The sequence below is a fragment of the Phycodurus eques genome, chromosome 10 (genome assembly GCF_024500275.1).
Source record: "Phycodurus eques isolate BA_2022a chromosome 10, UOR_Pequ_1.1, whole genome shotgun sequence".
Taxonomy (NCBI): domain Eukaryota; kingdom Metazoa; phylum Chordata; class Actinopteri; order Syngnathiformes; family Syngnathidae; genus Phycodurus; species Phycodurus eques.
Window position 1 is genome coordinate 11,669,738 of NC_084534.1, and position 18,035 is coordinate 11,687,772.

General features: G+C 40.2%; 1 long non-coding RNA gene across 1 annotated transcript in view; it reads left to right on the plus strand.

Annotated features, from left to right (window-relative positions):
* Nucleotides 1-18,035, plus strand: part of LOC133408331 (uncharacterized) — a 33,144-nt gene that overhangs the window by 8,594 nt on the left and 6,515 nt on the right. The window contains exon 3 of the long non-coding RNA XR_009769291.1: nt 10,535-10,608. This is a non-coding gene — a long non-coding RNA (uncharacterized LOC133408331). The remainder of the gene's footprint in view (nt 1-10,534; nt 10,609-18,035) is intronic.

Sequence of the window (18,035 nt, forward strand, 5' to 3'; positions counted from 1 at the left end):
GATGCACAGCACACACACAAAGGGGAAAGGGGCAGAGCACAGGAAGACGAGAAATTACGTCCCTTTGGGTGATTGACTGTACCCCGCCTCTTGCTCAAAGCCAGCTGGCCAGTGACCCAAATGAGGACAAACGGTATCAAAAAATGGATTAATAGAATCTTTGGAAGCATTAAAAAAAAACTTTAAAAAAGACACTTTAAAATTTAAGCTGATGAAAACAGAACTTCCTTGGTCGAGGATATAAATGGCTGATACAGTAGATCATACACTGCATCATAATACACGAACTAGTTACTGGGATGCAGGACCAGAATGGCAATATAGTTAATTTGTGACAATTCTTATCTTTACCTCATCTTTAACAAGATATAGTACCATGATGTGTCCAATATTGATTTTTGTCCGCTACCTTTTTGTGGCACTCTGATGTTGTTCAACAGTCAGCTACTTTGAGCCACACAACAGTTATGCCAGACCACGCTAACAACTGGAAAGTGGCCATTGGTCTCTTGGGTGTAATTAATGTTCTGCCTCGGAGCTTTTAGCAGCACAATGTTAGCATATCAATAATCAGGTTATACACAGTGGCATTACAGCAATATACAGTCAATTAAGCCCCCCATATTCTGTGTTTATGTGTGTTCTATTAATTCTACTAACAAGAGCTGTCAGGGTGTTGGGGGGTGTATGAGAGATGCTAGGTGATTTGATGGTCTGGAGGGCACTGTTAGATATTTTAATTAAAGAGCCCCAAGCTGTGCATGCGTCCCATTAAAGAATAGCTTTGTTAAAAACTAGAATGACACTTGGAGGCCAGAATTAAACCATCAACCATTCATCTATAAAAAGGGGAAAAGGTGCTTTTACAATTGTTTACATATTCCAGATATTTATATCTGGATCTGATACACAACTTAGATGATGGTACGTCATGTGCGAAAATGTATCAGAATGTGACTGACAGGTATGATTTGTTGCCCAAGTATTTCCTTTTATAGTGATGAATCATGCTGATGCTCAGTTTCAAATGTGAAGACGACATTTACAATTGTAACCAGACGTATAACCAACATGAAAACCTGAGAGCGCTCTATGCGTGGAAGAAACCAAGGAATCAACAGCAGTTGACGAAAGAAACACTGTGAGAGCTGTTAACAAAGACCCGATAACAAATGTTAGTGACATCAGCAACAACCTTCAGAGGCCAGTTATGAAGGCATCCCAAGCTACTCTTCACGGAAGACTTCATGGGAAAAAGTATAGAGGCTCCACCAGAAGGTAAAAACCGTTCATTAGCAAGTAGAACAGGAAGGCCAAACTGGGCAACAAAATCTACATCCTATTGTTGACAACCCCCCGGGAACACATCCACCAAGGCATAAATAGAGGGACTCCAGACCAAAAATGTAAAACTGAGGAAGCATTTTGGATTAAAGGTGAAACATCCTCAACCAACAAGAATAGTCCAGTTGTCTTGATTCAACCTTTGCGCATTACCATGACCTGGATGACTAGAAATTTACACTGACATTTCAGAAGTCGAAAGAAGGGGGTTATTTGCAGCTGTCTTGTCCAGGGACCCCTTGCAAAAGTGATTCTAAATCTCAATGGGACTATTCCTCTTTAAATAAAGGTAGCAAGCAATAAACTGATACAACCAGTCATCTCATTCATTAGTTTTTTTTTTCGGTGGAGGTAATTACACAAAAATACCCATGGTCATCTCTTTTCATTTCCTCTGCTGCTCTCATTCAATCTCCATCAGATGCTGTACACTGATGATGTCGAGATTACCCTTCCTATTGTCTTGTTCCTCACTACATTCATCAGCATTGACCTTGTTGGTCAGGCTTTCGATTAGCAACTTGAAGCCCACTGAATCTAGAATTACAAAAAAAACAAAAAATAAAACAACAATTTATAAGAGTACATGGTTATGGGAGCTCATCTGTTTGTGGGGGTACATTCTGTTTCCTTTGCAGACTTAGGTCAAACACAAGCCAACACTGTCCTCAGGCATGTTTGTGATAGAGGACTGTGATATGTCTAGGCTGTTGGGTTAATAAAAGAGCTGTTGTCGGGTAACTGCTTTGGGGAATTTGGAAATTGTGATGACATGGAGTTGGAGGAATACAGGAGACTTTGAGATGTGTCCCCAAGGGGTTCACACATTTGGCCGGTGGCGTTCTTATCAAATATGGGTGGGGCAAATGTCGAGTTATAAAAATGTGGTGTTGAAGTGCTTACTTTTATTGAAGCTGGATAGTTCCATCCAGATAGATCCAACTGTGAGTAATGAGGACATAAATAGCACACTTGGCTAGCGCTACTCCTACACTTATTCTCATTACATATTATCCCGCAGTGGATAGAAATGCTCCATCTGAGACTTAATTAAAAGCGAAACCACCCTAGTTTGTTGTCATTGATTTATGTACCAAAGAAAATCAATGCATCATATTGCAGATTTTTTGAGTGACTCTTACGAGCAGTGAACAGCGCATAATTGGTCATCATGGCAAGCTCAGTGAAGAACTGTAAGAATGAACGTAACCTGTCTTTTGAAAACAAACATCCATCCATTTTCCAAAATCGCTTCTCCTTGCTAGGGTCGCGGGGGTGCTGGATGCTATCCCAGCTGACTCTGGGCGAGAGGCAGGGTACACCCTGAACTGGTCGCCAGCACCAGTCGCAGTGCACATATAGACAAACAACCATTCACACTCACAATCACACCTATGGACAATTTAGAGACTTCAATCAACCTACCATGCATGCTTTTGGAATGTGGGAGGAAACTGGAGTACCCGGAGAAAACACATGCAGGCACGGGGAGAAGATGCGAACTTCACGGATTAGAAGACATTTACATTTGGCTATGGAACTGTGAGGCAGATGTGCTAACCAGTCGGCCACCGTGCCGCCTGAAAACAAACAAACAAAACAACTTTACCATCTAAAATTCTGATGATGTAACCCACAGACACGTAAAGTATTTCTTGGTCTCATTCCGTATCTTGCTGTATTTTGACACCGCACCTTTTTATTAGTTCATGTAGCGAGGTAGCGGAGGAATCGAGAGTCAACGTTTTTCTTGAAGACCTCATACACGAGTGTCAACAAATCAGTAAAATTAGACTCATGTTGAAATGTACTGCATTGCGTCTTCACAAAGAAGAATGAGAATGAATGGCTGGCACGATTGTTATTCTGGTCTTTAGTTTATAGTATACAATAAATCAAATTTAATGACAAATTATGGACCGTGCCTTTTTGGTGAAGGATTAGGAACACAGGCCTGAATGCCTTTGTTGGTGCTAACTGTGACTTGAATCGGAAGACATAACATCGTACAGCAGACACATTAGATTAAATGATTATGATAATGCTACCTTCATTACAATATTTGAAATGGGATGTTTTGAGGTTATGTCGGGCCTTGATATACTCCATTGGATTGAGTGACAAGACACGGAATTAGGGTGGAAACCAATGATTCGATAAGAAGTAAAGAATGTGGATTCACTCCATAGATTTCTTCCCATCGGCCGTTTATTGGGGAGTTTTCTCCTTCTCTGATATGCGCTTATAAAATTCCAAGCTCAAAGGCATTAGCTCAGATAACGTTTTTCACAACTCATGGAAATGTTATGACGCACCACTGAAACTAACACGGCTTGTCATAAAATCTGTTTTCACAAACATAGCCACCCCACCCAAGTCGTCCCTGAATAGAGGAATTCATTGCACTCTGTAAGTTAAATTGGACAGAGATTTTGTGGCTGAAAATTGAGTCCCAACCTGACCTATCAGGCAATACAACTGCAACATTCCTCCCTGAAAAAAAGAACAATAATGGAAGAACTATAATAAAATAAAATTCAACATCCGATTATAATCTCTACTCTGTACTGCTTTTCCTGCAGGGGGTGATCCTATTCCACTTAACTTTGGGCAACACATGGGGCATGTCCTGGAGTGATTGTCACTCAGTCATAGGGCTGAGTGCAATGTGATGCTCAATGTACTTTATTGAGCATCTGGATTTGAAAATGGGAATTTTCCAGTTATTTCAAAAAGCCATTGTCGCCATAGCCAAATGTAAATGTCTTTCTTTCACACTGAAATTTCAGGATTTTTTAAAATTGACACAGAATGCACAAAGGTAAAATGTCATTCTTTTGTTCTTTAGTTTGTCTGCACAGAGGCTGTTCTATGTTAAATTTGACATATGTCGAGTCAAATGGATTTTAGATTAATCAGTGTGTGTTTTAAATGAAGGAAAATGGGGTTAATGGTGGGAATTTTGAAGTGGTGAAACTGTACATGCCGTAAACGTGTGTATTTCTCTATGGGTCAGTGATAACATTGTTTAAGAAGGTGCTTGAAACAGTTCTGGGAGCAATCTGTGTTCCCACCTCATTTACACAGGTTCCCACAGATATATGAGCCTGTTGGTCTGTTGGGTCATGGGGGAATCTCGAAACAGTAAGAGTCCAAGTCATGTACTATATATTTGTATTTTTATGGAACGGTGGGGACAGTCTTCATGGAGGACTGTGAAACAGTCCTGAGAACTGTCTGTGTTTCCACCACAGTTGCACAGGTTATTGCAGAAACGTGCACTTGTTGGTCTTGGAACGGTCATGGGGGAATCTCGAAATAGTATCAAAATCATCATGACTGTTTTTTGTTTTTGTTTTTTTCATGTCTCAGATAAAATAGGACATCACTTTTCTGGATATAATTATTTTTTTTTAAATCAAAAAACGAGTGGTGTAAAACATAAAACTTTTCCTTTTATCTGAAATATTGATTGAGTATTAATCATCCACTTATTAATGTCAGAAATGCTATGAATACAGTGTGAACACAGTGTGAAAAGATACTGTATTTAGTTCCTAGTCTAGTCAATTTTGGTTGAAAATGTATAATAATTGTGCCATCTCACACACACCCAGTTTTGGAATGCCTTGTTTAGGAGAACCAATTGGCTACATTTTTGTTTTTCTTTTTTGTTCGTCGTACCATTCCTCTTTGCACTCAATCGTTTTCCTAAGTTTGTAAATACCCAATGATTGATTAAAGTCATTATGAGCGAGCCTTATGAACACAGTTTGATTGAAACATGCATAACATTTGCATAATTACACCACTGTAGAGTAGAGCTTATTGTTGCAATCCAATCGAACCCACTCAGACTGCAAGCATTGTTTATTGGAGGGGGCTAATATGAAATCATACAAATGTATTGTGTACGATGTTCTCAATTATTCACAATAACAGTCTGGCCTTTCAGAGACACAAAAGCCTATTTCAGGCTAATGTTCAACAGAAATGATTGGCCCTTTTTTTTATCGTTCTAAATGGCAGAATAATGATGGCAACAAAGGCAATAGCAGAGGAGGAATTTATACAGAGAAACATTTTGCACGAAAAAAAGTTTTCATTGTGGCTTGTCACATTTCCTTGGATGTTCATTGCTTTTGTAGGTGTGATATTTCATCCCCGAACAAATGCGTCCACACATTTTATGACAACCTTTTATCTATTATCTCCACCCCTATCATTCTGTGCAAGGTTGTGATCCCTGCTATTTGTGCAAATTACCAGAGATTATTCATCAAACTAATTATTAACTTTTTATTCAGTCTCGTGAAATTTGTTTTCTTCCATCCATCCATTTTCTGAGCCGCTTCTCCTCACTAGGGTCGCGGGTGTGCTGGAGCCTATCCCAGCCAATCACAGGGCACATAGAAACAAACAACCATTCGCACTCACAGTCATGCCTACGGGCAATTTAGAGTCTCCAATTAATGCATGTTTTTGGGATGTGGGAGGAAACCGGAGTGCCCGGAGAAAACCCACGCAGGCACGGGGAGAACATGCAAACTCCACACGGGCGGGGACGGGGATTGTACCCCGCACCTCAGAACTGTGAGGCTGATGCTCTAACCAGTCGTCCACCGTGCCGCCAAATTTGTTTTCTTTGGTAATTTAAATACATACAACAATGTACATGCAATTGAAAACAAATATTAAAAGTTGGTCATTTTGGTCCCTGTCCACATTTACACTCATTGAAGGAGCTATGCAAATTATCTTTAATATAATTAGTTCACATCTTCACTGGACTCTTATCTCTGTACAATCAAAAGGTGCAGACATACCATTTTCTAAAATCCATATCTTATGTGTTTGATTGTGTTATGGCAAATCTTTTTCTGACAGAATAAGTAAGGAAGCAATTGTGTCTTTGTTGGTTTTTATTACAAAAAAGAAAGAAAAGTCTTTGCAAAGAGGGGAAAAGGTACAAGTCGTCACGAGTTGTTGATTCGCTCCCCGCAAACTGAGGTGACACAGTGACTCCCCATGGCTTGATAAACTGCATTCTTCGAAGCCACCCTGCTGTGAGACTCCCACAAGAAGACGCCTCGTGGACGCTAAAGTAATTAGCAGGTCCCCTCGAAATCTTGGTTTACAGTAATCAAAGAGTCCTTTCCTTCGTTTGAACTAGCAGTGGCTAAACATTGCGCTCCTCTCCAGGAGACCAAACGTGCACGCAAGGTGCCACCAACTGGCGTTTGATAGTACTGCAACCAGTGAACTGTCATTTGATGTTTAACCAAGGATACCTGTCTGTTTTGATATTTCACGAACTCTGCAGAAATATCCCAAATGTATGCCTTGATGTCTGTGTGTCAACCTTACAAGCGCAATTGCGAGATTTTGAGAATCGTTTGTCTTGATGTGGCTCCAAGCAGCATGAAATGTGATTTGAATCATAAGCAGTTGATTTGCCAAGACTAAAGTATAAACAGTCAGTCCGATATGCTTGACCTCTGAGTAGAGAGAGTACCAATTTGAGGTTATTTTATATTAAAATATGATTTTTAGACCCATTTTATGGGTAAAAAAAATGAGACAAGATTCAAGCTTATGGGTGTGGTCTTCTCCAGGCTTCTCCGTCCCTCTTGCACACGCCCCCCTGTGGGGTATTTGACGCTTAACTACCACCTTCTGGACTCGTGTTTTTTTCCCCCTCTGGCTTCTTTGCTCCTGTCTTGCTGGCAGCTCCCCAGCCACGGGGCGGCTGTGGCCACCCCTCCCCTTTCTTTTGTTCGGGCACACGGCTCAGTAACCGCGAAGGCCGGGATGAGAACAGACTTGGCTTCCCAGCCTATCCGTGAGCCACCGCTAGGCGATCAGGGCAGCTGCTACGAAGGTACCAGGTACGCTTGCAGCCAAGAGTGATCACTCTAAAATTGCGAGCGAGCCCCTGAAAAGGCAGGAAGAGAAACAGTCATATTCTTCCAACGAGACGTGATGAACAACAATTTTTCTTCTTCTGCCTCTTTTGTTTTTGTTTTATTTTTGCGCATCTTTTTCTTCAGCAACCAACCCTGTCTCCTTGTTTCTGAGACACGCCCAGAGAGAGACCACTCCCAGAGGCCAGCGGAACTACGCTCATGAGTAGAGACTGCAAGTGTAGATGTCAAAATTCCACTCTTGGTTGTATTTTGTGTGTGTTCCGAGTTTAAGTAAGCCTCTGTCATCTAGAACTCAAAATTTCATAAAGTGTAGCAACCTTCAGATTACGAGACTAATAAAAAAGGTTTCTCATCACTTTCCCTAAATTTTATACATATAAAAAGTGATGTGGTGCCCCTTTATGAGATAGATTAGTTTGATTTTAATGACTGACTTCCACAAACTCGACTCTGAACCCCTCCTAGAAGACCTAGATTCTCACCCTATAGCTAAGGGAGAACCTGGGGCAGAAACTAATTTCACCCACTTGTATCCCTGATCTTGTTCTTTCGGTCACGACCATACTATTTGTGAGGGAGGAAACGTAGATTGACTGGTAAATTGAGAGCTTTGCCTTTCGGGTCAGCTCCTTCTTCACCAAGACAAACCAATGCAGAGTCCGCAGACCCTGCACCAATCTGCCTGTCAATCTCCCGCTCCATTTTCCCCTCACTCGTGAATTAAGACCCCATGGTACTCGAAATCTTCCTCTTAGAGCAGGATAACTCTACCCCTTTCCACCTGAGATTCATGTCCTTGGATTTGGAGGTGCTGATTCTCATCCCGACTGCTTCACACTCGACTGCAAACTGCTCCAGAGTTGAAGATCGCGGCTTGAATACACCAAGAGAACCACAATATCTACAAAAAGCAGAAACGTAATACTAAGGTCACCAAACCGGACCACCTCAACACCTCATTCTCATAGAATTACATATACACAACAAATTGATGGATAACTAGTTTTGAAATCAGAAGGCAATCAACAAATGTTTGTCAAATACAGTATTATTCAATTTCTTTTAAAAGGGGAATTGATAACAAAAATGTGATTACAATATGTCAAGTTCTCAATGTTATTAAGTGAAGATAATTTTAAATTGTGTTAATTTAGCCAGAAACATGAAGTGGATACACATGATTTGCTTTCGCGGACCACATACAATGATGTGATGGGCCAGATCTGGCCCCCTGGCCACGAGTTTGAAAGCTGTGATTTAAATTGTTGGAAAATTATTATTTATTATTATTTATTCCTTCATTCATTTTCCGTACCGCTTATCCTCACTAGGATCACGGGCGTGGCGGAGCGTATCCCAGCTATCTTCGGGTACACCCTGAACTAGTCACCAGCCATTCACAGGGCACATATAAATAAATAATATAAATAACACAAAGACAGAAAAAAAAACACCATAAATCAGTGGTTCTCCAACTTCTTACACCAAGTGCCACTTAAAAATTTTTTTTTTTTTTAAATAACTACCACTATGATGACCAACAATAAAATACCATGGCATAGTAGGCCTAAATCTTCATCCAAAAATCTTCCAAAAAGTACATTAAGTCACTGTAACATACAGTATGCACAATTTGAACATTAACACTGTGTTTAAATATAGGAGGGTGGGGGGAGGAACGGCACTAAAATAATGATTCCATAAAAATGTACCTAAATAAAAGTTTTAAAACAAACATTTCTTAAAGATTAAATGCAAATGTATTGTACTAAAAAGTTCAATACAACTGAACTGTATAGGCACTGATACACTGGGGAACACAATTTTTGTTGAGTCTGGCAGCTATTTCTAACTAATTTTTGGGTGCGGAATCCAAAACTGATCTCAGTTTTTCTCTAATCGCGTTAAGTTTTTGAACTATATATCCCTGTTTTCTTAAAATATGTGAAAAATACGATACTTAACAGATATGTGCTTGTTTTATGAACGTTTTAAAATATTGACATACAATGAAATATGAAACAGTCATGACTGCAATGTTTATTTAATATTATTATTATTATTATTATTATTATTATTATATTGCTGGTGATTCTTTTCCTGATTTGTGGTGCCTCCTGAATGCCGCCCTAAGCAATATGCAATATGTTTTTTTTTTCCCTCCTCAGGTGTGGGGTTTCTAACATTTAAAAAATCTGTTAAAAATTGCTATATACTGTGTACCCAGATTTACAGTACATGGTGTGCTGGGAGTTAGTATTTGAACTATCATTTGTCAATCGAAAGCAGGTTTGAAATTAACGATTGTCGGTCCGACCGTTTTCTGAGCATGATGGGGAGGAAAAAAAATATTATTAACGCACCCCACAAAACAGGATAATCTTTTAGAGACATTCATAAATCTGGCCTTTGCTGACTTTGATTGCAATCAAGCGAAAATGCTCAAATTTGGCCTGATTGTCACTATGTTTGTACCAGTATGTACTTTATGTATTGGCCATATGTCCCACTTTCAGACCTAATTAATCTAATAGCTGACAATTAAGTCTAAGAAGTAACATTTTCCTGTATATGCCAATATAAATTAGTCATGAATACCGTAGCACACTGACCAGAATTCTAGTCTTTGGTAGAAATTTGGCTTAACAGTCACTCACACTCTGTGGAGAGGTGTTTATGATGAAAAATTACTGAACATTTTGGAATTTGGCTTATTTCAGCCAGATCGTTTCATCTTTCAATCGGAGTGGTTCCATCAATGGAAGAAAGAAAAAAAACAGCCCCGGGCTTTGGTTGTACTGATATGGTCAATGTTGGCCCTCGGGTGGAAATGCAAAGGTTTATCTACAGGGGTCTCATTAAAATGACCTTTTAATCGGACAGATCAGTATCATAGGATATCACCTGAGCTTATCCTTCATTTGAGACAGGATATAAGGGGTAGAAAAATACACAACCTATTTTTTTTCATTACAGCTTTAAGATCGAAAAAATATCCTGAGTTAGGGTCCGAGATAACAAAACCCTGCACTTCTTCTAATTCTTAAAAAACCTCCCTGGAACAAATATATATATATATATATATATATATATATATATATATATATATATATACATTATTTTAGTGCCCCCCCCCGCCCCCCTTGACTGACATTTCTGACTGATAATGTTCCTCTTTGTGACTTATTTTGTTCTTTCTGTTGTGTCTTCATCCTTGTCTACTCTGTGTTGTAATCGCTGCTCTCGTTTGTTTTTCTTTGCAGAGGAAATTGTATCTTCAGCCATCATCGATTCCGCCATTATTTTTGAAAACACTTTCTGGCATTCGACATCATGGGTGAGCTCAAACAGCCTATTCTTCTCCTCCCATCTGTCTTTTTCTGTTAGTTCTCATCTGCCCTCTCCCTGCTTTCCTGCTAATGCTGTTGAATAATGGAGAAACTGCATGCCATAGTCATGCTGTCACTCAACCAACCAAATGCAGCGGGCATGCACTGAATACATATCGTCTTTGTGTTTGTTGCATGAGTGTCTGCATGTTGAAAATTAGTCTTGAGGGCAAAACCTTTTTTCAGACTATACATATTGTCTACAATCATACACACTTCATGCAATCAACTGTAATAACCCTTCATGCCTTTATCACATTTAATCTCTTTAATTTCATTAGAGAGTTGGGGAAAGCTTTAGAAACCCTCTTCATGATGCAACAAACTCTCTGCCGAACATACCCAAACCTCATTGAATAATAATGTTCATATAGCTTACATATGGCATGGTTGCATAATATATGAATAACTCCTAATAGCAAAAGCTCAAAGATCACTAATCAGAGCCAAACAGAAGATGAAATAGAGACCCAAACAGAGCCGACAAGATAGCAGAATCTGTGGTACTGCACGACAGCAGAGATGTCAAAAATACTGGTATTCAGTATTTAATTAAAAGTACTGATAAAAATCAACTCTGGTAAAATTAAAAGTACTAAACCACAACAAAACTGAGATAATTGTTTTTGGCAATAAAGAAAAGAGGATTGCTGTTAGTAAAATACCTGGAGTCACTCTCTTTAAAAACCAAAGACCAAGTCCGAAACCTTGGTGTACTGATAGAGTCTGATCTGACTTTCAACAGTCATATGAAATCAATTACTAAAACTGCCTTCTACCATCTGAAGAACATATCCACAGTGAGGTTTGCATGTGCCAAGCAGACCAGGAGAAGATCATCCATGCTTTTATCTCAAGTAGACTTGATTATTGTAATGGTCTTCTGACTGGACTCCCCCAAAAGAGCATTACACAGCTGCAGCTCATTCAGAATGATGCAGCTCGGGTTCTGACCAGAACAGAGGTCAGAGCATATTACTCCAATTCTAAAGTCTTTACACTGGCTCCCAGTCAGCTTTAGAATAGAATAGATTTTAAAGTTCTGCTACTGGTCTATAAATCACTAAATGGTTTGTGTCCTGAATACATAAAAGAAATGCTAATGGGATATAAACCCAGTAGGGGTCTGAGATCGACAGACTCAGGTCACATAGTGGAGCACAGTCCAAAGCAAAAATGGTGAAGCAGCACATAGCTATTATGTTGCACACAAATGGAATAAGTTGCCAACAGAAGTGACGTCAGCCCCAAGTGTGAATGTTTTTAAGTCCAGGTTAAAACTCTTTTTTCTCATGCTTTTTATATCATTTCCACTTTTAAATCAGAATCAGAATCATCTTTATTTGCCAAGTATGTCCAAAACACACAAGGAATTTGTCTCCGGTAGTTGGAGCCGCTCTAGTACAACAGACAGTCAATTTACAGAACACTTTGGAGACATAAAGACATTGACAAAAAAATTTTGATATTTCTTGCACTGTACGCTGTTTTAATTGTACTTTTATTTTTTAATTTTCTTTCTCTCTTTGTTTTAAATGTTTCTAGGCATTTTTTACCCTCTTTGTTTTCAAATGTTTTTCATCATGTAAAGCACATTGAGTTATCTTGTGAAATGGGCTATATAAGTAAATTTGCTTTGCTTTGCTCTGAAGCCACTCCCTTACTTAAGTAAAAGTACAAAAGTACAAACTAATAAATGTACTTAAGTAAAAAAGTAAAAAAATAAATTGATATTTTTCAAACCAATCATAAAATACATATAGTGAGATTTTTGTATCTCTCCAGATGATTGGCATGATTTCTCTGGGGTCATTAATGGCCATAACTGTGATTTTGATGCAAAGCATGAGAAAAGGTTACAAGATTACGCAACTGTTTAACTAGCAAACGTGTGGGTGATTGAAGGGGGGGGGGGGGGGGGGGGGTGACGTGTGACGTCAGCCGTGCAGCGCGTTAAACCAGCCCACAGTCTGGACTACAGACGAACTTGAAACTTCTCACTTTTCATTATAAATATTATTTAATGTAAGTATTGTTAAGTCCTTCAGTCAGTCCTTAACCTCCATGACCGATTTATGACCGTGCACTTCGGTATAATTAACCCACAATTCATTGCAAACTGCATTTATTTACACTTTTATGGTACTGCACCGTCACTGTGCATTGTAGAGTCAACAATCACCTCCCAATCGCTTTCTTCCGCTTAGTGAGAAATCAGTGGTCTGTGTGAACGGTTAAATACTATTGAATGGCTGGACTGCGGTTTTTCGAGTCACCAGCCACAACAGTGCTAGATGAGAGACGTTGATGACTCAAAAGTAACTATTGCTGGTTAAAAAGTAATTGTAGTCTGATTACTCTCCCGGGGAAAGTAATGTGCTACTTTGCTTGTTACTCAAAATGGCGGAATTTTTTAGTTAGAGTTAGAATTGGAGTTATCGGCATCACTGAACATGGCATAATTTACTGCCAGTGAGCCAGAAAGAGCTTTCTAAAAAGTTAACGTGGTTCATTCATTGCAGGCACCTTTGAAAAAAAAAAGAGCCCAAAAATATTCTTAGCTATGAAAGGATATTCCGAGTTCCCCTGTTGTGATTGTATGACGTGTGCAAGCATACACAGCACAATGCGCAGGCAACCTTGTTATTTTGGTTTCCGACTGTGTCATCCATCCACAAACATGGAATGAGCCGACACTTTGACCCCACTAGTTGAGCTACATGGTATCTGCCGACACTTTGCCCCAACTATCAAAGGGGAGCGTCGTATCTATGATGTCCATGCTAACTATGTCGCTAACTTTAGAAGGTTTGAAAAGTAACATGCTCATTTTTAAAATGCAAGGAGAAGAAAGTACAAATACTTTTAAAATCTAAGGAGTCGCCAGAATATAAATACTCAAGTAAAGTACAGATACCTGAAAAAAGTACAGTAACGAAGTACAAGTATATATAGACTTTCCACCTCTGTAGGGAAGTCATGCAATTATTTTGCATCCTATACCCTGCCGTTCTTTTGGCAAGGCTTGGGAGGCCCCTGTTGCAGCTGGGAGGTGGACTTGGGAGATCCAAGCCCTTTCTTTAAATTGTCAGACTGGCAGAAATACATGCTGCAATAACCAGTGTGAGCCTCTCCACACAGTCCTCCCATTTAGTTGGCCAGATGGCCTGGATGTTGATTGTCTGCAGACATCAGTTTTAACTCAACTGTGTTGAATGCAGCAACAGCTGAGCCAATAAAGAGGCTTGTTCATACGCAGTGGAAAGGCTGTCAAAAAAGGTGGAATCCAAAAGGGTATTGATACAGCAAGTGCTCATGTAAATGAATGCAAGGAAGAACTAATCTCCCTCTGTCTCCTCTCTCTTTCCATATCCAACCAGTGCCCGTCACAGCTGGGATGGGGATTTTCCTTTTCTTTGGCCCAATTAGCCAAAGCTTATAGCGGACTTGGTCCAAGCTTGGTGCAGTCTAGTTAAGCATGGCTTGGCTGTTGCTTGAACTGCTATGCAATTGTAATTAAGGGTGTCCTCTAACACTGGAAATTTTTCATCCCCTAAAAGTCTCACTTTAGTGCATGCAATCTTTTTCTCTTTTTCGATATCCTCCCCCCGTAGACACAAATAAACATCCAGGCTGCACTCGCGCCCTGCAGCTCACGGTTGGGCTCAGCGAACTGGCAAAGCTTCACATAGACGCGAAAACTCCCAGAAGGCAAAGAAGAACAATACCATTTCATCCCTTTCTTTAATAGCCCTATTCTTTTTGCACTCTGACGCACCCCCTCCCATTTTGTCCGCCTGTTACTGTCTTTCTGTTTTTCTTCTCTTCCGTTCTCTAATCTCAGTCACTTTATTCCATGAATTCATTAAAATACACGGAATCAAGGATCAATGTTTGCCATCAGAACTGCTTCCAGCCTACACTGCCACGCACGGTGAATGAGTTCATCTGCAATGCATAATGAACAAAAAAGCAATCAAATTGGTCAATAACACTTACACGTATTTATCCCAATGACGTGTGCTAAATTAATCTCACTGTATAATCAACTGGTATCATAAATAGTTTACAGTTTGGAACTGTATTACTATGGGAGTTTTTAGAATCACTTTTATTCAACCATTCATTATGATTTGGGCTAACATGGGACATAGTCCACAGTCTGTGGCACCTGTATGACATGCTGCCAAGCTACTAATCTCACTGTTGAACACGCTGCAGATAATTGGCCACAAATGATTTGGTGCCTGCTGAATTCCAGCCGAGTCCATCAATGGGGCTCCAGATTAAAAAAAATGCTTGAAAGAAAATGAGAGGGGAAAAAAGCCCAATGACAAATCACCAAGGTTTCATATAAGGAAGGAGAAAGATTTTTTGGACTTGATGTGATGCATAATAAAATCAGATGCCTGCATCAAGGCTTTTTGGCCCCGCCGTTGGCTTCCTTTTAAAATCAATCCTGTCAATGCATCATAAGTTATTTTGACAGGGAGCAAGAGGCACTTCAGGAAACAGCAGTTTAATGATATATTTAACCTGTCTGTAATTGTCCCCCGAATTGAAACGGGGAAACAGCATTAAAAGCTTCGGGCAGCCGATTATAGTTCTCTGCTGCTTGCGCCTGCTATAAATCATTTCTGATCAGTCCTGGGTCAGCATAAACTGCAGCGTTTGAAGAAGAAAAAAAAACTGTACCGTGCTGGCAGTATGATCTACAGTCTACAAGATTTGATTTATATGTATACTCTTACCTTGTTTTCACAAAGCCTGCTATGCATCATACTACAACTAGCTGTGCAAGTTAGAATAAGAGATAAAGAAATGAGAGTTTTTCTGTGAATCTTTCAAAATATAATGTTGTGGTAAGTGAATATTGCAACGTATGCTGCAAGCCTGCGAGAAATACATGTTTTGCATGAAGATGAGTTTACTGTAGAGACTGGAAAAGTAAAAGCTACTGTAGCTATCATTTTCTCTCTTGTAGTCAGACTCAAGAGGCTGCAAACACGCACATGCATGCACAGTGAACCAGCAATACAGAATTCAGAAGGCACCCATACATGGACTTCAATACATCCCATCTGGCTTCATTTTCAATTTCGATGACATCTGATAAATGCCCAAGCCTTTTGACTTACATTCCTATCACAGTGTCCATTTCTTCACATTTTACATGAATGTAACCAGAGTCAAACTGCTGGTCTCGTCGCAATGTCATTCACCATCATCCTAATTGCTGACTAATGTCGAGGCATGTTGATGTTACAATAAGCCATCAAGACTCTCCAAGATGTTGCTTACACACTAAATGTTTAACTAAAAACCCAGGAAAAAGTGTCACCATGGTGGCTGCTTTATACCAAAAGCAGCGACTATGAGCCTCAAAGTGCTGGCGTTTGCATGTTCTCCCCGTGCCTGCGTGGGCTTTCTCCGGGCACTCCCGTTTCCTCCTACATCCCAAAAACATGCATGGTAGGTTAATTGAATACTCGAAATTAGTTAGGTAGGTGTGAATGTGAGCGCAAATGGTTGTTTGTTTATGTGTGCCCTGAGATTGGCTGGCAACCAGTTCAGGGTGTACCCCGCCTCACACCCGAAGATAGCTGGGATAGGCTCCAGCCACGCCCGTGACCCTAGTGAGGATAAGCGGACCGGAAGATGAATGAATGAATGAATGAATCGGTCTAATGTAAATGCACCCACCTTCCTTCTTTGTAGTTACATTATACCTGATGTTCAGTCCTTCTAGCACCCTAAGTGGTGACCAATTCAGGCACGGCTGAATTTTGTGTGCATATTTTTGAGTTTTTAAGGTGCTACAGGACCAGCAAGCATATTAATGATGATGTCTGCATGGGGAATTTAGCTTTGGGAAGAGTTCGGAGAGTGACAACGCAAAGGGTAAGTGTTTGCTTGTAATTATAGTCGCTCTTTGAGGCCTCGTCAAGAGTCACGGGGTGGATGTAAGAGCGGTGTGGGCTTTGATTGAGAATGGGACAGAATGAGGGATGATGGGAAAGGCGGAGTGTAGTGCGTCTCCATATGCTGTAGGGACGGTGGGACTTTGCAAGAATTTTCACCTTGGCCGTGTCTCCCTGATGCCTCAGGATGCTGTCCAAGATTTAGAGGTGCATCAAAACCCAGCAGGGAGGGATCACATTACTCTGTCTGGATTACAAGCACATCTGATTATTGACAAAACTATGACTACCCCATTAACCACTCAATGATACGTGTTGCTTAGTAGCGCTAATGCCACAGATGGGAACAACAGCAAACTAATGACATTTGAATGTGTCAAGAGTTGGGGATTTCAGTAGTTGGACCTCCCAAAACCCACTTGACATTTCCTTCAGTGAACCAGGTGAAAAAGTGCTTTATGTATGAGTCAATACCAATTTCATTGACATTAGATGACGATAGAAGCCTGTTTTTAAAAGGTTATCATCAAATACACTCACAATGTAATAGCTTTGGACTCAAGGTTCATAAAAGTGTTGTCATTTCAGGTAAAAATGTTATAACAAAGATACTATTTGTTCATTTACTGTGACTCCAACACTCAAATTTCAGAACCAGACCACTAGGCTGTTTTGTGTTAGTCAACATTGTAACATTGTTTCTTCACTCAAACGTTCTTCCTTGTGTTAGAACAATAACCACCTTATTTGCTTCAGGTGACAGAGACAGTTGAGGTTCAAGTTTACTGCAGTGCAGTTAACTGATGACATTTAAATTTAGTAGGTCAGGTTTTTTTTTATCATTGTCACAGCTTGAACCATTCTGGTTTTAATTAATCGGCAATATAATGCTCATCTACAGCAATCATTAACACGAGTTACGTACTCTACATTTTTACTATCTATGCGAACACAGCCTATTCTTATTCGGTGTTCTATGGTGTGGTGGATGATTGAAGTTTTGAGTAGCAAAGAAGAAATAAGGCATATTGGCAATTTTACAGCTTTATTGCCAGATAAGTTAGCTCGGGGATCCAGTTAAGACAGCCCTCAAGCTTTTATTTTGCTGCTTCCGGTTATCGGCAGTTTGCGTTTGCGTTCTAAATATCTAGTTCCACCTGAAACATCCATCCATCCATCCATTTAAAATGTGTGTGTGTGTGTGTGTGTATATATATATATCAACTGACCCACCCTACCCAGCGAGCACCCCCGCTGCCACTGCGCTGACCACCCCAGGAGAGCGGGAGAGCACGGGGGCCCAATGCTGGAGCCACCAGCCAAACAAAAGCAAAAACGGTCAAAGAGAGCCCATGTTAAGCGCCCGTCGTGAGGAAGGACGGGCGAGTGCGCCAAGAGAGGGGAGAGGAAGGCGGGGCCCAAAGGGTGTGGGGGTGGGGTGGGGGGAATTGGAC